Source organism: Protopterus annectens, chromosome 1.part1, assembly GCF_019279795.1.
Source record: "Protopterus annectens isolate FY-2018-M chromosome 1.part1, PAN1.0, whole genome shotgun sequence".
In the NCBI taxonomy this organism is placed as follows: Eukaryota; Metazoa; Chordata; order Ceratodontiformes; family Protopteridae; genus Protopterus; species Protopterus annectens.
This window is the reverse complement of record NC_056726.1, coordinates 1,347,157,563-1,347,177,786: the sequence shown is the minus strand read 5'-3', so window position 1 is coordinate 1,347,177,786 and position 20,224 is coordinate 1,347,157,563. Positions and strand designations below refer to the sequence as shown.

The window sequence follows — 20,224 nt, the reverse complement described above, 5'->3', positions numbered from 1 at the left end:
GGACACGTTCTATTGTTGTTCTTTTTTGTTTACATATATGAGTACTTTGGTATGTTGTGCTATGATTGTGTGTGGGGCATTTTTCCACGGGCCTCTGCTGACACTGGACATATATCCAGCTAAGCGTAGCCGGTCAACAAGTGTGAGCCAACTGGGCGCTTAATTAAATGCGGGGCACCTTCTGACAAGTGGGTCGGGTTACTGATGCATACCGTCATCAATCCATACTACTAACACATCGTTATTCTATCCACATTCTATGTTTGTCTCATCACATAGCGTGTGTTTCTCACTATTTCTAATGGTACTTTACATGGCATTGCCCGATTCCATACTTTCAGAGGCTGACATTTATGAGACCTGTCTGGTTGGCGTGGAGGACACATCCTTAACCTGCCCTGCTTGAGGGATCACACACGCCTGCAGCGCGTGCATTTCCTAATTGTGGTTTCTGGCGCGCGCACATGCATATCCGTATTCTGTCTCCATATGTTTACTGGCCCTGTGTGGTTCGTGGTCTGTGTTAGTTGTGACTATTCGGTAACATATCTGTGATCCGGTTGGCGGACGTGTGCGGATACGCGTACACCTTTATACATGTAACAGTCTTTGCAGCATGGGCGCGTACGTACTGCGTTCACATTTATATGTTCCATAGTCGTAATTCAAACAGGACTGCATTCCGTTTGCGGTTACTGTGACCACTACCGTTAGCTGTTCGGTGTCATTAATATGCATACCCATGGTACTTAGCTACATTTACATATCCCCCCCCCCCCCCGCCCTCACGCCCGTCACTGGCATCCCTTCTCCTGCTGGGAAAGGTGCGGTACTACATGTTAAACATTCCTTATTCCCTCCCGTTCATGGCCCAGGATGCATATGTCTTGACCGCAGGGATGTTCAGATCACAGGGGCTTATATCCCCAACGCATACAGGCCTTTTGATGGTCAGGGTGTCCCTGGGGTGGTTTGGGTTTGCTGTGGTCCGCCCAGTGTACGGAACTGCCCTGACCGTGTACGAATGTTAGATGAGTCACATGGCCACGGTTTGTCCGTGTCTATGATACCATGTCCCCCCCCCCATAATTCCTAACCGTGTGCACTGATTGGCCGGCGTACCCGTTGTCGATGTTGTTATAGTAATTGAACACGGTCTGGTCGAACGGACCTATTTCCATTAGTAACCCTCGGTATTCATGACCTGTCTCGCCATATTACATGGGTTTAATATTGCGTGATGGCTTTCACTGAGCCACGGACATGTCCGTTGCTTAGTTTGGGCCAGTCCCGCTCTGCTACACACATTTAACATGGCGGAACAGGTTGAACAGCTCAACAACGGGGACATCGGCCTCTCCGTCGCTGTTTAGTATTGAATCGCTATGTTGACTTTGTTTCACAGAGTGAGACAGTGTCGACATTAGTAGCGGACATCTCGCGCAATGCGTCCACACCGCGCGGGTGGCGTATGTCGGCGTTTAGGCGGCGGACAGGCATTATGCTGTGCCATTATGTCTGGGGAATATATGGTTTCTTGCCATAGATGATATGTCATACTAGCAATGACCTGCGTCTGGGTGTGGGTACTGCTGTATTTACCCACGGCAAGAGTGGCCTTAGGTCACGTGGTGCCCTAGGCAGAAGTACTCCATGATGCCACCGCCACATCACCCGCTAACCCGTCCTGGTCTACCTACACAAAATAAAGGCTTGAAAGGTGCCCGGTAGGCGGCGCCCTAGGAGGCTGCCTAGTTGGCCTATGCATAAGGCCGCATGTGTGTGGTCCCTCGGGACGTCGGGAGCACCACGTCTGCCGTGAGTATATCTAGCATTACCCACATCCAGGCGTGGTTTATTGCTATGATGTTCCACACCTGTGTTTGGACAACCTACAATAGCTTCTGCTATTGGCATGCAATGCTGTGTGTGGTGCCGTTACCATACATATACCTTTCTCAAAAGCCGAATTTACACTTCTGAACACTACTGTGGTCTCCTTTGAGGCCCCTGAGCCAGTGGTAAACATTACTCAAACCGCTGAATTACGTACATATGCCTTCCACCAGCACCTACAGGACTGCATGAGTCAGGCAATCCCATACAAAACTGAGACTCTTTGTACCAAAGCCAAGCATCCAGTCTGGTGGACCCCAGCCATGAACAAGCTCTAGATCGACTGGAGGTAGCTACTACAAGATAGAGTGGAATACTTGTAAGGTAAGACACCCTTGCTCATTGTATGTGAAAACCTACAGGCTGTCAGGAAATCATCCAGGGGAAATTCAACAGAGAAATCAACAAGAACTCGACAGACAATCATAAGGCCTTCTTTAGCTATGTTGAACACCTGGGAGGACACTCCCAGATATGCTCACACTGGGTTCAGAATGATGTGAGGATGACTGAACCTACACACATTGCCAACATAATGGGCTGACAGGTTCGGTGCTAACTTCTCCCCCTCACCCCACATGGAGAGATATCTATACCAGAGGATTGTAGATCCTGGAACTTCTGTGACACACAGGTGTGAAATGCTCTCTCCAAGGCAGTAAACACAGCATCCATGGGACCAGATGGTGTCCCAGCTGTGTACTCCATGAACTCAATGGGGAATTAAACCCACAGTTAGGACAGCTGTTTAACCGTAGCCTCACCTCAGGATCATTACCCAAGTAGTGGCACAAGGCAACTGTAGTCCCACTTCACAAGGATGGTGCATTCACTGACCCTGGTAATTACCATCCCATTAGCTTGACAAGCCTTATCTGCAAAGCCATGGAGAAGGATCATGATGGAAGTCATACATAATGACATAGGGGACTTGCATACTTTGGATCCAACCCAGTTTTGCTTGGTCAAATACAGATCATGCCTTTTAACCGTGTCTGACTTTTTAGGATCAGTCACCAAGGCCATTGGTGAGGGCAAAGCAGTCCATCCAGGCTACCTAGACCTGGCACAGGCCTTCAACACAATACCACCCTCAGGTATCATTGATAAACCCGTCTGCTTGAATGTAAAAACCTACTTAGCCAGAGGGGTTGCAAACTGGCTAAGTGACAGAACCCACACGGTCATAGTTGCTGGCGCCATGTCATACTCACAGCCAGTCACAGGTGTTGTCCCACGGGGCTCAGTCCTGGGTCCACTATTTTTCGCATCTACATTTCAAAGTACAAGCAAACAGAGGGGTTATGGCTGACAATGTTTGCAGATGACTGCAAACCGGGTGCCATAGTCGGACACACATCTGACACAGATATCCTTCAGAAGGGCCTCACAGCTATGGATAACTGGTGCCAGAGACATGGCCTACAGCTAAATGCCGGAAATGCATAGTCATACCCTTCGGGAAGAGCGAGGTTACCCTAGCTACCATATAGGTGGCAATCCACTGAGCACAGAGGGAGTTACCAGGGATCTGGGGACCCGTGTTGTCGGTAACCGTTTGTTCGACACACACATTGCTAACGTAGTTAGATAGACCTTCTACATTGGCCACCTGATCATGAAGGCATTCACATCTACATCAGGGAGGTCATTGTCCCCTTGTACTCATCACTCATTACACCTATGATTGAGTACAATGCCCGTTCAGAATGTCTGTGACCCGACACCTGCAGCAGCTGGAAAGGCCCGACAGTTCATCCACAAGCGGATGCAGGGTCTCAGGAATATGTGTTATGCTGACCAACTGAAAGGGTTCCATCCCTATTCCGTCGCATACCACTTGCCCAGAGGTGACCTGTGCCTGGCATCCAAGGCCAGGTCGAACCAGTTGATGACTATGCTTCACCTAAAGAATCTAGATCCCTCAGAATCACAAGGGCAGGTGGCGTACACCTTGGCACTGTCATTAATAGAGCGTGCTGGTGGGACACATTCATCACCCAGACACTCACTATGCTGTGGAACAACATCCCAGTACATGTGAGACAGAGCACCTGGCTGGCCTTGTTTTAGTATTTTGACAAGGATGTCTGAATTGCTTTATTCAACTAACCTTGTAAATGAATATTTACTTTACCACAAATTTTAATCTTTACATTCCATTGATATATTTTACATTAGTCATAATCATAGTGTTTATCTCTATATATTAGGGTTCATTTATATTACTAGGTGTCTCTACTTCTATTAATATATTGGCACAATCCTAGAACATATATATGTAGCGTATACACTCAGACACTTGGAAAACATTATGTTGGGTCTTCTTTCATATTAATACATATAGTATTATTTTAGCGGAAGAATGTACATGTTGAAGCAATGTCTGATTTACTCACTGTGTGTAATCTGTAACCCGAGTAGACTTTTTAGCTTGTTCGCCTTTAAGGCATTTAATTAATACTTAGCACATCTTATTTACTGCCCAATTAAGGGTTTTAAATGTAGTAAATTGAACTGCATTGTATGTATTCTGAAGAAGTCTGCTTATGAAGCAGACGAAAAGCGCTGCAATAAACTATGGTGACTGCATTTAATTCCTGGTGGGCTCTGAGTGGTCACCGGCCGTTTCTACAGTACCTCATTTTTGCTTTGGACTTTCTCATCTGGGTCTCTGTGTTATTTGTATGGGGAATGTCAAGTGTAGTCCCTATGTGTATTACCTGTGTAATGCCTTACTGCGGCAGTGTAATTCCACTGGGTTTGCAGTTAGGGGCGCATTCTTGTTCATACGCTTGTCCATCCATGTGAATTGCCTACTGGACACTGGTATAGGGCTGTACACATTTCACGCCTGCATTTAGCATTCTCCGGTGGATGCTTTGCATTATTAGTAGGGAGTAAGGCAGGTACTACGCCCACATCCCTCCCACGGGGCGGGACAACGGATTATCTGCCAGACAACACAGAGCCCCATTTCTGCATACCCAAAATCCCATGGCTGCAACCCTCGACAGTACCCATTACACATCCTTCATGCGTGCGGGACTGGGATGTGGACGCACATGTATGGACACGTCGATCTGGGTATTTCTGTTCATATGTCCTGCATTTCATGGACTCTTGTCAGCAACCTTAAACACGCTGGTGGTGCATATGTCTAACTGTGCGTAGTCACGGCTATATCATCGTCTGTTGTTCGGACACGGCTGGAGTGGGTTCTGTGAGAATGTATTTTGGGTCCTTCAATGGACACCAATGTGCATATGTCAAGTTAGATGTTGCTGGACTGTGTCCAACTGGCCAGTGCTTTTCACTGCTGCTGTATGTTCCCCAATCGCGGATGTCTGTTTGACTACCCATTCTACGTGGTGCTACGTAACCAGGTGATTTAGTACTGTGAACAAATGTTATACATCCAAAGATGCTGGTTAGCAACTGCTTCAAATAAACCTCAGACATCCCAATAGGACATATCCGTCACTGTATTTTCAACATAACACCACGGAACATGTTGATCACCTATGTATTCATTTAACCATGTTGTCTTCATAGGTGGGAATGCCATAGTTTACATATCCTACTTGTCGTTGTGGGTGTGCCATTAGTATGTGTTCCACAGGTCGCACATCTGTTCCGCTGTATGGTAGCGGGTGCTCCTCATTTTGTTGCTGGCAGATTGAGTGCTGTATGCGCGGTGTTGTACGGCGGTCCAACTTTGTATGTGGAATGTCAACTGTAGTCCCTATGTATATTTCCTGTGTTATGCCTTACCGCGGCTGTGTAATTTCCCGGTTTTGCAGTTGTGGGTGCCATCTTGGCCGTACGCTTGTCCATCCATGAGAATTGCCTACTGGACACTAGTATAGGGCTGTACACATTTCACACCTGCATTTAGCATTCTCCGGTGGATGGTTTGCATTATTAGTGGAGAGTAAGGCAGGGGCGGAACAAAGGATTACCTGCGAAACAACACCGAGCCCAGTTTCTACATACCCAGGATCCCTTGACTGCAACAGTCGACAGTACCCATTACACATCCTTCATGTGTGCGGGACTGTGATGTGGACGCACTTCTATGGACCCGGTACCCTGGGTATTTCTGTGCATATGTGCTGCATTTCATGGACAGCTATCATCAACATTAAACACGCTTGCGGTGCATATGTGTGGCTGTGGCGTGGTCACGACAATGAGTTCATGTAGGTGATGATGGAAGCGGGCACGCATTCCTTGAATAAATTTTTGGGTCCTACAATGGACACCACTGTGCATATGTAAAGTGTAGAGCTTGTCGGACTGTGTCCTTGTGGCCAGTGGGTTTGACTGATGCTGTGTGTTCAACAATCGCGGATGTCTGCTTGACTACCCATACTGTGTAGTGCTACAGGAACCATGTTTTCCAGACCAGAACCCAATGGTGTACATCCAATGTTGCAGGTTAACAACCGCTTTAATTAATCCCCAGAGGTCACGGTTGGGAGGTATCGCCACTTTATTGTCGGAACAACACCTCCAGACTAGGTAAATCACGGGAACTTTAGCCCGGTCTTACCGGCCATTTGCAATTGTAATTAGCAGACCGTGTCAATACATGTATGATAATACATATTGTCATGCGAAGGTAATCTATGTTATTTGGACAATGGCTTCTGATATTGGCTTCCGTTGCTGTGTGTATTTGCGGGTACCTCACACATTGCTTGCTCAGAGGCAGACTTCCCAATTCTGCACACTACTGTGGTCTCCTTTAAGGACCCTGAGCCAGTGGTGCGACAGTACTGCAGCCACTGCATCACTCACATATGCCGTCTACCAGTACCTACAGGACTGCATGAACCAGGCATTCCCTTACCCAACTGTGGTTCATTGTACCAATGCCAAGCATCCAGTGTGGTGTACCCCAGCCATACACAGGCTGTACAACAAGAGGAGGTGGCTACTACAAGGCGGAGCAGACACCTTGTGAGGTATGACACCCTTGGTCATCATATGTGTAGAGCTACACGCTGTCATGACATGGTCAGGGCACGTTCCACAGATATACCTACATGGACCTGGCTGACAATCATACCACCTTCATTTGCTATGCTTTCGACACCTGGGAGGTCACTCCCACATATGCTCTGACTGGGTTCACGAAGATGTGGAGTTTACTCAACATACACACATTGCCAAAATCACGGGCTGACAAGTTCGGTGAGGACATCTCCACACCCTCCCCACATGAGGAGATGTCTGTACCAGCGGTTTGTGGTCCCCAAATGTTCTGTGACACACGGGTGGGACATGCTCTCTCCAGGGTAGTGGACATAGCATCCATGAGACCAGCTGGTGACCCGACTGTGTACTCCACTATCTCATTGAGGAATTAGACCCACAGTTAGGACAGCTATTTCTTTGTAGCCTCACCTCAGGTAGCATTACCCAGGTTGTGTCGCCGCGGCAACTGTAGTCCCACGTCACAGGGCCAATGCCTCCACTGACCCTGGTTATTACTGTCCCATTACCATGAGGAGACCTATCTGCAAAGACATGGGGAGGGATCATACTGCGGCTCGTAGATGAAGGCATAGGGGACATGCATACTTTGCATCCAACACGGTTTGGCTTGTTCAGGGGCGGTTCATGCCTTTAAAGCATGGTTGACATTTTCGGGACAGTCACGAGGCCATTGATGGGGTCTTGCAGTCCATACAGCCTACCTCGACCTGGCAAAGGCCTTCAACACATTACCCCCTCAGGTATCGTTGATAAACCCATTGGCTGGGATGTGAACACGTACATCACAGGATGTGTTGTAAACTGTCTATGTCACACAACCCAGCGGTCATAGTTGCTGGCAGCATGTCAGACCTACTGCCTGTCATAGCGGTGTCCCATGGGGCCCTTCCTGGGTCCACTCCTCTCATACATCTACATTTCCACAGTACAGGCACACACAGGGGTGTTATGGGCAACATTGTTTGTAGATGACTGCGAAACAGGTGCCATAGTGGGACGGACATCTGACACAGATATCCTTCAAAGGGGCCTCCCAGATATGCATATCTGCTGTCAGGGACATGTCCCACAGCTAAATGCTAAGTAATGCAACATCATACCTGTCGAGGAGTACTAGGTCACCCCTGTCCAGCATATAGGTGGCTGTCCACTCGCAGGGGTGATTACCAGGGATCAGGGGACAGAGTTTGTCGGTCACCATTCGTTCAACACACACGTTGCTATCGTGGTTCGGTGGGACTTCTACATTGCCCACCTGTTTGTGCAGGGATTCACATCTACATCAGGGTAGGTCATTGTCTCCTTGTACCCATTACGTGTTACACCTATGATTTACTACATTGCCCCATTCGGAGGTATCTGACCCAACACCTACAGCAGCTGGGAAGGCCTCATAGGTTAATTGTCATACAGATGCAGGGTGACATGGATTTGTGTAATGCTGCCCCACTTGTAGGACTCCTGCCCCATTCAGTCACATACCTGTTGTTTAGTGTTGACCTGTGCCTGACATACGAGGCCATGTCAACCCATATGTCATGTCTATGCTTCACCTACTGTATCTGCATCCCTCAGAACCACAAGGGCAGGTGACATGAACCTTGTCACGGTCATTAATGGGATGTGTTGGGGTGACACATATGTCACCCGGACACTCACAATGCTGTGGATCTACATCGCAGTACATGTGAGACAGAGATCCTTCCTAGCCTTGTTCGGGGGTATGTTGTCCATTGGATGGGGAATTGCAGATATAGGCAGGGATTACATCATTATCACTGCTTGACAGAGGTACAGCAATATCATAAGTATTTTATCTCCGGCACAGAAGGTTGGCAAAGTAATCCTAACTATGGTGTAGGGTTATGGCTGAACCTGGGTCGATGGCCTACCCTGTACCTATGGACGTATGAACCTATATTCATAGTTTGTCCCATTTACACTTGTCTATCCCTATCCTCTTTCTCAAGTGTATATTTCTGTGGCACATGATTGTCCTCTGTATTACTTGCAGGTATGCTGTCTACAGTGCACATACGTCACAGTTGATGACAGTGTATCTGTGTCCCTAACACTGTGATACTGAGGACTACCACACATCCTTCACAACATTACATGCATATGTCCATTCTATTCTTCTTTGGCCTATGGGGGTGTTAAGGCAACAATTACACAAGTCCCTGTTTGTGCATGCTTCATGTTGGTGTTTGACCAGCCTCCGTTGCAGTCGTGTGTTGGGCGGTAGTGTTTCTGTGTGTTTGGCATGTGTTTTTATTGCTGGTACATCTGTGGGAGGTGTGGTTGGCACATGTTCCTCTTTGCAGGGACACCCATCCTGGGGTTTGTGTCATGCATCTGCACTTGGCACGTGCCATATGTCCTGTACTATTCCCACAGTCGTGTATGCCTTCATGCACTACTACTGCGTGTTACTGGCTGTTTGTATGTGGTACACATGGTGATTGTGGTGGTTGGCTTGACCTATTCCCATGCTAGAACATACACATCTGTCAATTCGTTGTTTAAATCAAACTGTAACACTCATTCGTCTTTTCAAAATGACAGTCAATAACACAGGAAGCTCAGATTAACAACGTTTTACTACTGTGCACCAGGAGGCAAATAACTATGCAGTACAAGTTTAGAGTTTTGTCTTACTCTATACAAGTAACAGCTGTATGAGTATTGTGTTTACAATCATCTTTTGCACACCTTAATGATGTGGTCAGTCACAGGGCATTTACATCACTATAGTCCACAATATTGTATTCCTACAACAGTGCTAAGGTAATGCTTATTAAATGTTTTCCCATGAGGATAGCACAGCCTTGCGAGCCACATAGTCAATTAGAATGTCCTTGGTAAATTCTGCTCTGTCAAGGTTCCAAGACTGTTCAGATCCGGTCGTCACTTCATTTCCTACTAGGTTCCTTTGTCTCTCTGGTGAGCAGCTGTACTCTGTCTTAGATAGAGCTCACAAGGCCATCCTCCTCAGTGGAAGGATGACAGATATACCTGTACATACATTTATTATTCTCTAACCCAGCAGATGACTAATGCTGAATGACATACACCTGCTGCACTGGTTACTGCCAGGGTCAGGGTTCAATCACACTGCAGCTACACTACAGGCAATTACATGCATGATAAGCTCTACTGCCATATTGTAAAATAGAATAATATGCATTATACACTATTTGCTTCTAAACTAGCACGTCATATATATGTTTAAATATATATTTTGCTAACATTCTCCCTCCTTTGATTGCTTCTATTCTATCCAGAAACATATACAACATTATTTCATTCCCTAGCCTCTTCCTCTCTGGAGCGTTTAACTAGGCAAGTCATTTGTTGTACATTTCAGAAAGGATTTCATTTTGTATTAACAAATACCACTACAGGTCTTGATACATAGTCTCGGTTACAGATCGTCGACAGAGTCCTGACTAATACTTACATGCAAAGTATCCGCAACAGACACATGCTCCCAATATGAGCAGAACAACACAAATGGCAATCAAGATATTCAGTATGACTGAACCCCATCCACCAAATGGTTTGTGGAAATGGTTCGTCAGTGGGTTTGGGCCTGGTTCCGCCATGGATGACACCTGCTGTATTACCTCTAGGTGGGCGTTGATATTGTTCTTATTATGTGGTACTTAGACACAGCGGTCTTCTTTGATAAGCGGCGCGTACCAATTCTCGCCGCCAGGGTGCAGTCGTGCGCTATTACATTTTGTGACACAACAGTTCTCATTGCATCCAGTTCATCAGTCACAAGTTCAAGGGCGAAAAGTCACATTGCTCATTCCTCCGACAGGTTTTGACAACTTCCTCTGTTCCCTGATTGATTTCACTACTCCACAAGCTGGGAGTGTTCCAGCCCAGGATATAATGCTGTCACTCAAGTCCATATGAGTCAATATTCCTTTATCTCTTGCAGAAGAATGGATTTTCAGAACAGCTTCCATTTCACCCACTGGATTAGTAGGTTTCTCGACTGTGTTCCCAGTTCTTGAGCTATATGTCTTATAGTTAGTTTCGTACCCAGAGGCAATTGTGCAGTATGTCATGTGACTGGAGCCAGATAACCCAAAAACAACTGCGGACCAATTCTCAGGTAACCATTGATATGCTTTTTCCCACAAACAAAATAACAATATTCTACTTTACTACTGATGCGGGTTAACTCTGCATGTAACATTTTCCTGTCTATAACAGAGGACTGTTTATACAATTCAGGATGTTTCTGCACATCTTTCCACGTTGTTCTCATGAAGCTTCAATACAAATCATGAATGGTGCTACAACTAGTACTGTGATCTTTGGCTGTTATATGACATTTGTAAGACACAGTTATGTTACAAATACTCCCACCAACTTGAACTGTATCATGTTTATGAAAACAAACAATTCCTTTTTGTGTAACAGGTAAGTACAGTGCCACTTTGTCCTGTGATCTCACAGAACCTGTATCAAAGTGTAAATATTCACAAGTCTCAATCTATCCCCAAGGGGACAACATACATCGGAAGTCCTCCATATGATGTAGGTATGGCAGTACAAACACAGCAATTTAAAATGTTCATAGTCTGTACATGCACAGCGTCATGCCTAGGTATGTGTTGAAGTTTGGATGCCACTCTGTGGCCAGTTCATCACGTATCACTATTTGTATCTGTGTAGTTATATGCAGGTAAGGTCCCAGCAAATGTAAAGTCAACACAAACATGGTTAATAGGTGTATGATCAGTAGGACAGTAAACCAAATGTCTTTGGGGTTGCTTTGTATTGTTATACAGTCTGGCCGGGTGATTCAGTCTCTATGGTATATCAGCTACAAGATGTAAATCAGACTTGATATCCTTTACGGTTTGAAAAATGTGAGGTGAACCCAGGGCGACCTCTCCATAAACTTTACTGCAGTAGGCGTTGCCAACAGTACCTGGTACAGACCTTCACACGTTGGACTCGGCAATTATCTTATTTGGATAACAGTGAAATACACACAGGATACTGGAGTCAGCTATCGTCCGGCCGCTTGCTCTTTATCTGTAAAGACTTTAACTGCAAAACAGTGTTATTGGTTAACAATCCTCTCATGTCACCTGCTAATGAGCCATCGACCTCCAGCTCTGCAGGCATGACAGCTTTCCACTCTGGCACATGATATGCCATTCCAAATACTACTTGAAGGGGTCAAACACTTTACATTTGGAACTGTTGTCATGCTCAGCAATGCTAGAGGTAGACAGCAAATGCAACTTCGTCTGGGTGTCACCCACCAACCTCCTCAACTTATTTCTCGGGATCCCATTGTACGCGCCACCAGTCATGCTGACTGTGGGTTGTACATGCAATTTATATTCATGGAAATACCAAATAATCCCCAGGTTGCTGGATTGTCTGGTTCACAAAATGTGTTCTATTGTCACTGTAGCTTCTTTACAGTATGCCAGATCTAGGGATACTTTATTTTACTGGGACCTTTGCCACTGCTGGTGCAGGCGCACTCCTGGTTGGGAATGCTTCTACCCATTTTGATAATATATCTATAATCACTAAACAGTATTTCTTCCCTTCACATTTATTCAGCTGTATAAACTCCATACAAATAGTATGGAACGGTTATGGTGGTGTAGGTAAACCCACTCCCTTCGGTTTAAATGCTCCCTGTGCATGATGTTTACTGCAAATATGACACGCTGCTCATGATGTTTGTATGTGGTTCCTAATTCCGTATGTTAGGGATATTCTGTTAACCAACTGTACCATCCCCTGTTGAGACATGGCTCTACCCATGGCTCAACAAAGCCACATATCTGAATACATTAGGCGTTAATATTGGCTTTCTCACTGTGGATATGTACAGTCCGTCTTCAAGGATTGCTCCTCGTCATACCCACGTCTGCTTTCGTAGTTGATGTTTGCATTGTTTGTAACATTTCTACATCTAGAATGTCTGAGGATTGTCATTCCTCATTCAAAAGACACTTTCCAACTGTGAGGCTGCTTGTTTTGCAGCTGCATCGGCTCGTGCCTTACCTTTCCTACTGTTATCCTGTTGCTTTGTATGAGCTGCACATTTACAATTAGCTACTTTAGTGGGTAACTGAATGGAATCTAATGCATTCAAGATCAATTGCGCATGATTAATCGGTTTACCGGTGGATGTTATCATTCCCCTATTCTTCCACTGCTGCTCATAAACATGCACTGTACAGACAACATACTGACTATCGGTATAAATGTCCACACATCAGTTTTTAAGCTAGAGTACAAGCACGTGTTAAAGCTATCGATTCTGCTGCTTGAGCAGACACGTTATGCTGCAGGGGTTGGGCTTCTACAATCTCATTATCAATAACTACTGCATAACCTACTTGATTCTTTCCTGTAGGACTCTTTCTACATGATCCGTACACATAAACTGTCACCTCTGCATCATCTAAGAGTATATCAGTGATATCCTGTCTGTGTGGAGTTATTTCCTCCATTTCATATAGGCAACTGTGTGGTGTGCCATACACAGGTGTCGGACGTGGCGTTGATAGGTTTAATGTTGTACAACGTTCAATCACCATATGAGGTTGACTCAGGGTATGGTCAAACAAGACAGATGTCTAGCACGGGTCAGGAATGCTATTTTCTCTTGCAGCAGAATGATCGCAACTGCATGAGACACTCTCACAGTGAGAGGGTGGAATAATAACATTAAGGCCGAGGCCTGTACTGCCATGGGTGCTGCAACAACTGCCTGTACACAATGTGGCACTGACCATGCCACAGTGTCCAACTGCGATGAGTAGTAAGCTATGGGGCGTTGCTTACTTCCATGCTGTTGCATCAAGACTGGCGTCATATATCCCTGCTTACAATCTACAGTCTGACAACATCTGTTATGATTATTCGGAGACCTAATACAGATGTTGAAGCTATCAATCGTTTTAGTCTGCAGAAAGCTGTTTCTGCTACTGGAATCCAGTGTAGTATATGTTGTGCTGCCATAGGTGTATTAAAGATTAAAGCAGACAATAGAGCAGATTCCAAAGCATTGTTTGGTAACCAGCTTTGACAAATGTTAGTCGGCCCAGGAAGGACATCATTCCCTTCTTGGTAGTTGGCTTGGGTGCTTGTGAAATTGCTGCCTTCCTATCGTCATGTAATGTTCTACCCTCCTTGGATACCACATATCCCAGGTACTTGACCTGTATTCTCTGTAGTTGCAATTTATGCTTGCTTAATTTATGTCCCTGTTCTGCTGAATATTTCAATAATGCTATTGTATCTTCCCTACATTGCTGCTGGGTAGGGGCCGCAAGCAGAATATCATCCACATAAAGTAGAACTTGACTGGCCCGGGTGGAGTAAACACGGAATGTTGCTAGCCATCTCCTGTGCGAATATCGTTGTACTTTCACAGTATCCCTGCGATAGCGGGTATGGCTGTATCTGTTACCCTGAATGTAAATGCAAAACAATACGGACTATCTGGATGTATAGGTATTGAAAAGGAAGCATAGCTTATATGTACCACGGTAAGATACTTCTGTGGCGGGTTCATAGCATTCAATATAGTGTGTGGGTCTGGCACCATCGGTACCCTAGGTATTATTACATGATTTACAGCTTGTAAATCCTGTACCATCCGCCATTCCCCTTTGCTTTTCTATCAGAAGATACAGGGGTATTGCATGGTGAATAGTGATTACTTTGTAGATGGGAATTCCCTCTGTGACTTTACAGATATCTTCTGGTGTCCACGGTCTATACACTAAGGAGTTGGGTCCTGGCCTTCCTGTCCTGCATGAGGGTTCGGTACTTCAATTAATTGACAGATATCCTCACTCTGTTCTAGTGACTGTCTTCTTACTTGAGTGTCCCTAGGTATGTTACGAGTTAGGGATGTGGTTTCAATAGCTTCTCTTACATTTGGTCGTTGTGATACCTCTGTTGCCACAGGATAGCGTGGGGGACTAGCCTGCCCTCCGCTTCATATCCTGGATGTGGTATCGGAGGTGGTAGGGGTGGGGGCTGTCGCTACTACTGTATTATTATCTTCTTTGTGCACGTATGATGCTTTCGCATTTCTAGTGTTCTGTTCCCTTGGTTCACTACCTCAATCCACCTATGTGCTTGCGGATACCCAATTGTCAGCTGTTTTTAGCCTGCACATCTTAGGGTTGCCACCTTTTCAAATGCACAAAGTGGGACATTAGTGTTAGGAGCGTGTAATTTGGCAGGGCAAAACATACCCACGGCCAGTACAAAGGACAGCAATTCACTTTTGCCAGGAGAGCAACCTATTCTTGTAGCATTTGAGTTGCTTATTCTGTTTATTATGATATTTTGGTGTTTCAGATACAAAATTACTGTTTTATGCTACCATTTAAGAAGATATCTGAGAAATCTTTGTCCTAAGATATCAGGACATTTGCCATTTGTTCAGTTTGTTTGCAGGACACAACTTGCCAAGAGGGACTGTCCCTCACAAAGTGGGACAGGTGGTTACCCTAGAACATCTGCATCACATTTTCAGTGATTCCAATGTTTCAGTAACGATATTTTGTCTAATATACCATCAATGTCATATTTATTACCCCATTTTGCAGAATATCTCACATTATGTGCTCTCTGCAATTGCATATACTTCCGTCACCCGTCAAGCGGATCACATGATCTGTTTGTGCACTAATCTCCCATATCCTCTACCGACTGTTCGTAACCCTTCTCTCGTACCACGTGGTATCTCCTTCCCTGTATCCACTGTAGTGTCTACAATGACTATTTACTCTACTCTGTGTTCCCCTGATCTATGTCCAGATTTAAAACTACTTGGATTGGTCTTGACCTGCTATCACAACTGTTAACAGAAACACAATGTAGTCTGGTCCCTGATCTACAATAGAGACAAAGAGGCAAACCCTCCTTACCTGAGCCTCCTGTTTATGACTGCACGTTTTCTTCTTGGGATCCAGTTTTCCGCTTTTCAGCCACAGATCAGACAGTGGACAGCCTCTTTACACACAACAATTCAGTCGGAGGTCTTTTCACTCAAGAAGAACCATTTAGGCAAATTCTCCTGCGCAGATGTCTAACCACCCATGCACTCTGACCTGTAGCTTACCAAGGGAATTCCGGCTAAGAAGGACCACAATGTCAAATAAGTTGTTAAAACCAGACTGTAGAAATCAGTAGGCTTTTCTAAGTGACAGTCAATAACACAGGAAGCTTCGGGTTCTAGCGTTTTAGTAGTGTACACAGGCAGGCAAAATAATATACAGTCCAAGTATGAGAGTTTTGTCTGACTCTATACAGTAAGCAATTTCTTTATATAGTGTTTACAATCAGCTTTTGCCCACCTTACTGGCGTGGTCGGTCACAGGGCATTTCCATCACTATGGTCCGCAATATTCTATACATACGTGGGTGCTGAGGTCATGCTTTTAAAATGTTTTCCCATGAGAATAACACAGCCTTGCAAGGCACCTGGTCAATTACAGTGTCCTTCTGTAATTGTAGCTGTTTCAAGGACCCTGGACTGTTCGATACAATAGTCAGTTCATTTCTTATCGTTCCTTTGTCTCTCTGGTAAGGAGTTGTACTCTATCTTCGATAGAGCTCACAAGACCATCCTCCTCAGGGGAAGGGAGGATGTTATGCATGTACATACATTTATTTTTCTGTAACCCAGCAGATAATTAATGCTGAGAGACATAAGCCTGCTGTACTGGTTACTGCCAGGGTCAGAGTTCGATCACACTGCAGCTAAGCTTCACCAATTACATGCATGATCATTTCTACTGCCATATTGTGCGGTACAATTCAATGCATTATATAGTATTTTGCTTCTAAACTGGCACTTCATATGTGTTTCTATATATATTTTTCTAACAACATCCATCCGGCCATATGCATGTTGTTCCGTCCTTTACCTTGACCGTGTGTATTTGGCCGTCCGGCAGCTACTCTCCACATGTGATGTCCCACCTTCCCCTTCTGTGCCTGTGGCACCCTGTTAGGACGTCCTGTTTGGTAGGCACATGTTCCGCTATATGTGTTTGACTTCTCTGCATAGCTAATCATCGATGCGGTGGTTCAACAACCCGACTTGTCCACATGTGTACAGTTATGTGCACCGTGGCGTGTGCAAACCTATATGGTTTGGGCGGGTACATACCACATGCGGGATGTACACATTCTGCAGACACATTCACATGCAGCCATTTCCATATCTGTACCTGAGGTGGGTTGGTGACATGTGGGGTACATATTTGCCAGCGTGGCACTGCCTAACACAATACTTCTTACCACATTTCAGGTATGCCCATTGTGTGTAGGTGTGTAGCTGCACAAGGATGCTAGCTGGTTTGGGTGCACAGGCGTACATGGGTGGGACTTACATGCTACAATGGGGCTATTGTGTATTACATCTGCATGCATGGGTTCTGCTTCTGGATATTACACTTAGACATCGCCGTCCTGTGTATCGACAAACACGTTGCTGGGTGTGGGACATGTTGCTATGCACATGTTTGCCTGTGTTTAGGGTATCTTGGTTCCTTCCTGTTGTTATGTCGACACAGCTACCCGGCTGTGTACTCTCACTACTGCTTGTGACCATTATGGTTGACACCTTTTCCAATGCCCATAGTGGGACATCTTTTGTGGAAACATCGGATTTTGCAGGACAACACATACCCACAGCAAGTGGAGTTGACAGAACTTCACTTGTTTGCCATAATATACGCTTATTCTGTTAGCATTTGGGTTCCTTATTCAGTTTCTTATGCCATGTATGTGTTTCATATACAAAATATATGTTTTATGCTACTATTACAGGTATATTGCGGGAATATTTTTGGCAGGAAATCTCAGGTCATTTGCCAGTTTTCGATTTTTGGCGGGACACAACTGTCCAATGAGGGACTGTCCATAGCAAAGTGGGACAGCTGGTAACCCTGGTGACCATGCCCATGTCGCTACTGGGGTTGCCACCTTTTCCAGTGGCCAAGGTGGGACATTTTCGGGACTCACATCAGATTTTACAGGCCGACACATACCCACGGTCACTATATAGCATAGAACTTCACTTGTTTGCCTAAATAAAAGCTTATTGTTGTAGCAGTTTGGTTGCTTATTCTGTTTCTTGTGACATTTAGGTATTTCAGTTACGGAAATAACCATTTCATGCAACCATTACATTAAATACGGGATATCATTATGTCCTACAATCTTAGCACATTTGCCGTTTTAATATTTTTATCGGGACACAACTGCCCATAGAGGGACTGCCCTCGCAAAGTGGGACAGGTGGTAACCTTAGTCGCTACTCCTATGTCGGTGCGGCGCTGACATGCTGCGGTACACCTTCTCTGGGTATGCCCACTGGCGGTGCATTGCGGGACAAACACGGTGTTCTGGCGTATCCTTTGTTCCTGGGGCGGGTACACTTAGGGCTTCGTGGGTTGTATTTGCTTCTCCGTTTTGTTGGGGCGGGTACTATGTTGCATACTCTACGTGCGTTTCATTCTGCACGGGCCCTGGCTGCTGCCATTACTATTATGGGCGGACCGTGGCAGTCAGCACATTAGGTTGCTCATCGCCTGCCGGCTTAGCCACGCCTCCGGACGCATCCTACTTGGGCTCGCTCACGTACACTACGCACGTGTCTGTGGTTGCGGCGCTCTCTCATTACTATGCATATGGTGCTACTACGCCGACTATTCACTGCACCGCCGGTGCAGGCCTTACACCGGCCTTGCGCCGAGCTTCATGAATCCCGGGGATAGTTTAAATTGCTATTAAACATTCTTTTATGGTGGTTTAATGTGGTTAAAGTGTGTAGAACTAATTTTTAACACTAGATTCAAGTTTGGGATCCTTGAAATTATTAAAAAGGACCCCAGAGGTGGTGACTGGGGTAATAAAATACATAAAAGTGAGTTAAAATGGCAACTTAAATTGGAAGCTAACAGACCCCCCAGGTATGAATGAACATCACTCTAAGGACAGAACACAAGACCTATAAAAACATATGAATTTTTTTTTTTATGTTCAAACATTATTTTATACTATAGAATTATTAATTGTTTTATTTTTATAGCTCTGAATATTATATTATTTTATTCTAGTTTATGATGAAAAAATCTCTACAATTGTTAATTAATTGATTGCTTAATTGTTTGTTAATTGTTAGACTCATTTAAACTTTATTCACTAGTGAAGCACTACTATGGTTTGAAAAAGTCCTGTTATTCTTGGATGAAAGCGCTTACCCAGTCTGTTTCTACTTGGATTACTGTCTATAATAAAATTTGTTTGGATTATTTGGATTTACTTGTCTTTTATTGGCTGCTGGCAGAAGGTCTCTTCCTATTGTGAAGTTTTTGTGTTTTATTAATTTTTAACACTGCTTTGGCACATTCCAGGCAACTGAGACAGTTTTTTTGAAAATCCTTTTCAGATACTGCTAGCCTTAAGGGGAGAGTGCTGAGACAGAGTGAGAGAGGATGATGGAGTAAGGATAAGTCTTAATATTGGGTATTTAATTGGGGGGGGGTGAACAGTAAGTCATATAGAGAAATTTGAAGGTTTGAGAACTTGCTACTAATGTAGCTTCAGGGTGTGGTTCACTGTAATCCATGCGGAGAAATTTGAAGGCTAGAAAACAAAGTAGTAATGTATCATGCTCACTGAAAACCAGTTAGTATTTTGCATGACAAGACAGTGGTGTCCATTAGATGAGAATAGAGAGATAAAATAGCAAGAACTGTCACCCACAAAAGTGGTTGAAGTGAGTAACCAAAGGACCTTACGGAGCTATATAACAAAAATGAGAAAGTTGTATTTATGTATTTATTTATTTATAATCAGCATTATGATCCCAGCCTTGCCCCCACCTGGTTACCAATATAAACGTAGCCTCCTCTATCCACCTGTGACTAATTTTTACAGCCATTTTCCAGGCAGTCATGGACATAGCTAGCTGTGTATCACTGAAGAAGGCATTTTTTTGCCGAAACCGGTCTGATTATTAAAGTCATGTATAATCAGTAATTTTTGAGTAATAGTATCTTTTTTTGTACTGTTTCACGTAGCTGCTGGCCAACAGTGTTTTCCATGGTTTGTTCTGGCCGTACAGTACCTACGCGCATAGCATAGTGTTTGGTTCCTCTTATATACCTCAGCTGGCCCTTTTGGCACACTAGATATTTTCCCAAACCTGGCTTGCTGGTAACACTAATGGACACCTTGCTTTTACACCAACAGGCTGGCCTGAGCAACTGATATACTTATGACGTACATTTTTTCTGAT

The 20,224-nt window shown here is 44.8% G+C and overlaps 1 protein-coding gene across 3 annotated transcripts in view; it reads left to right on the top strand.

Annotated features, from left to right (window-relative positions):
• LOXHD1 (lipoxygenase homology PLAT domains 1) overlaps positions 1-20,224 on the top strand; it is a 2,432,812-nt gene that overhangs the window by 606,367 nt on the left and 1,806,221 nt on the right. The window lies entirely within an intron of this gene.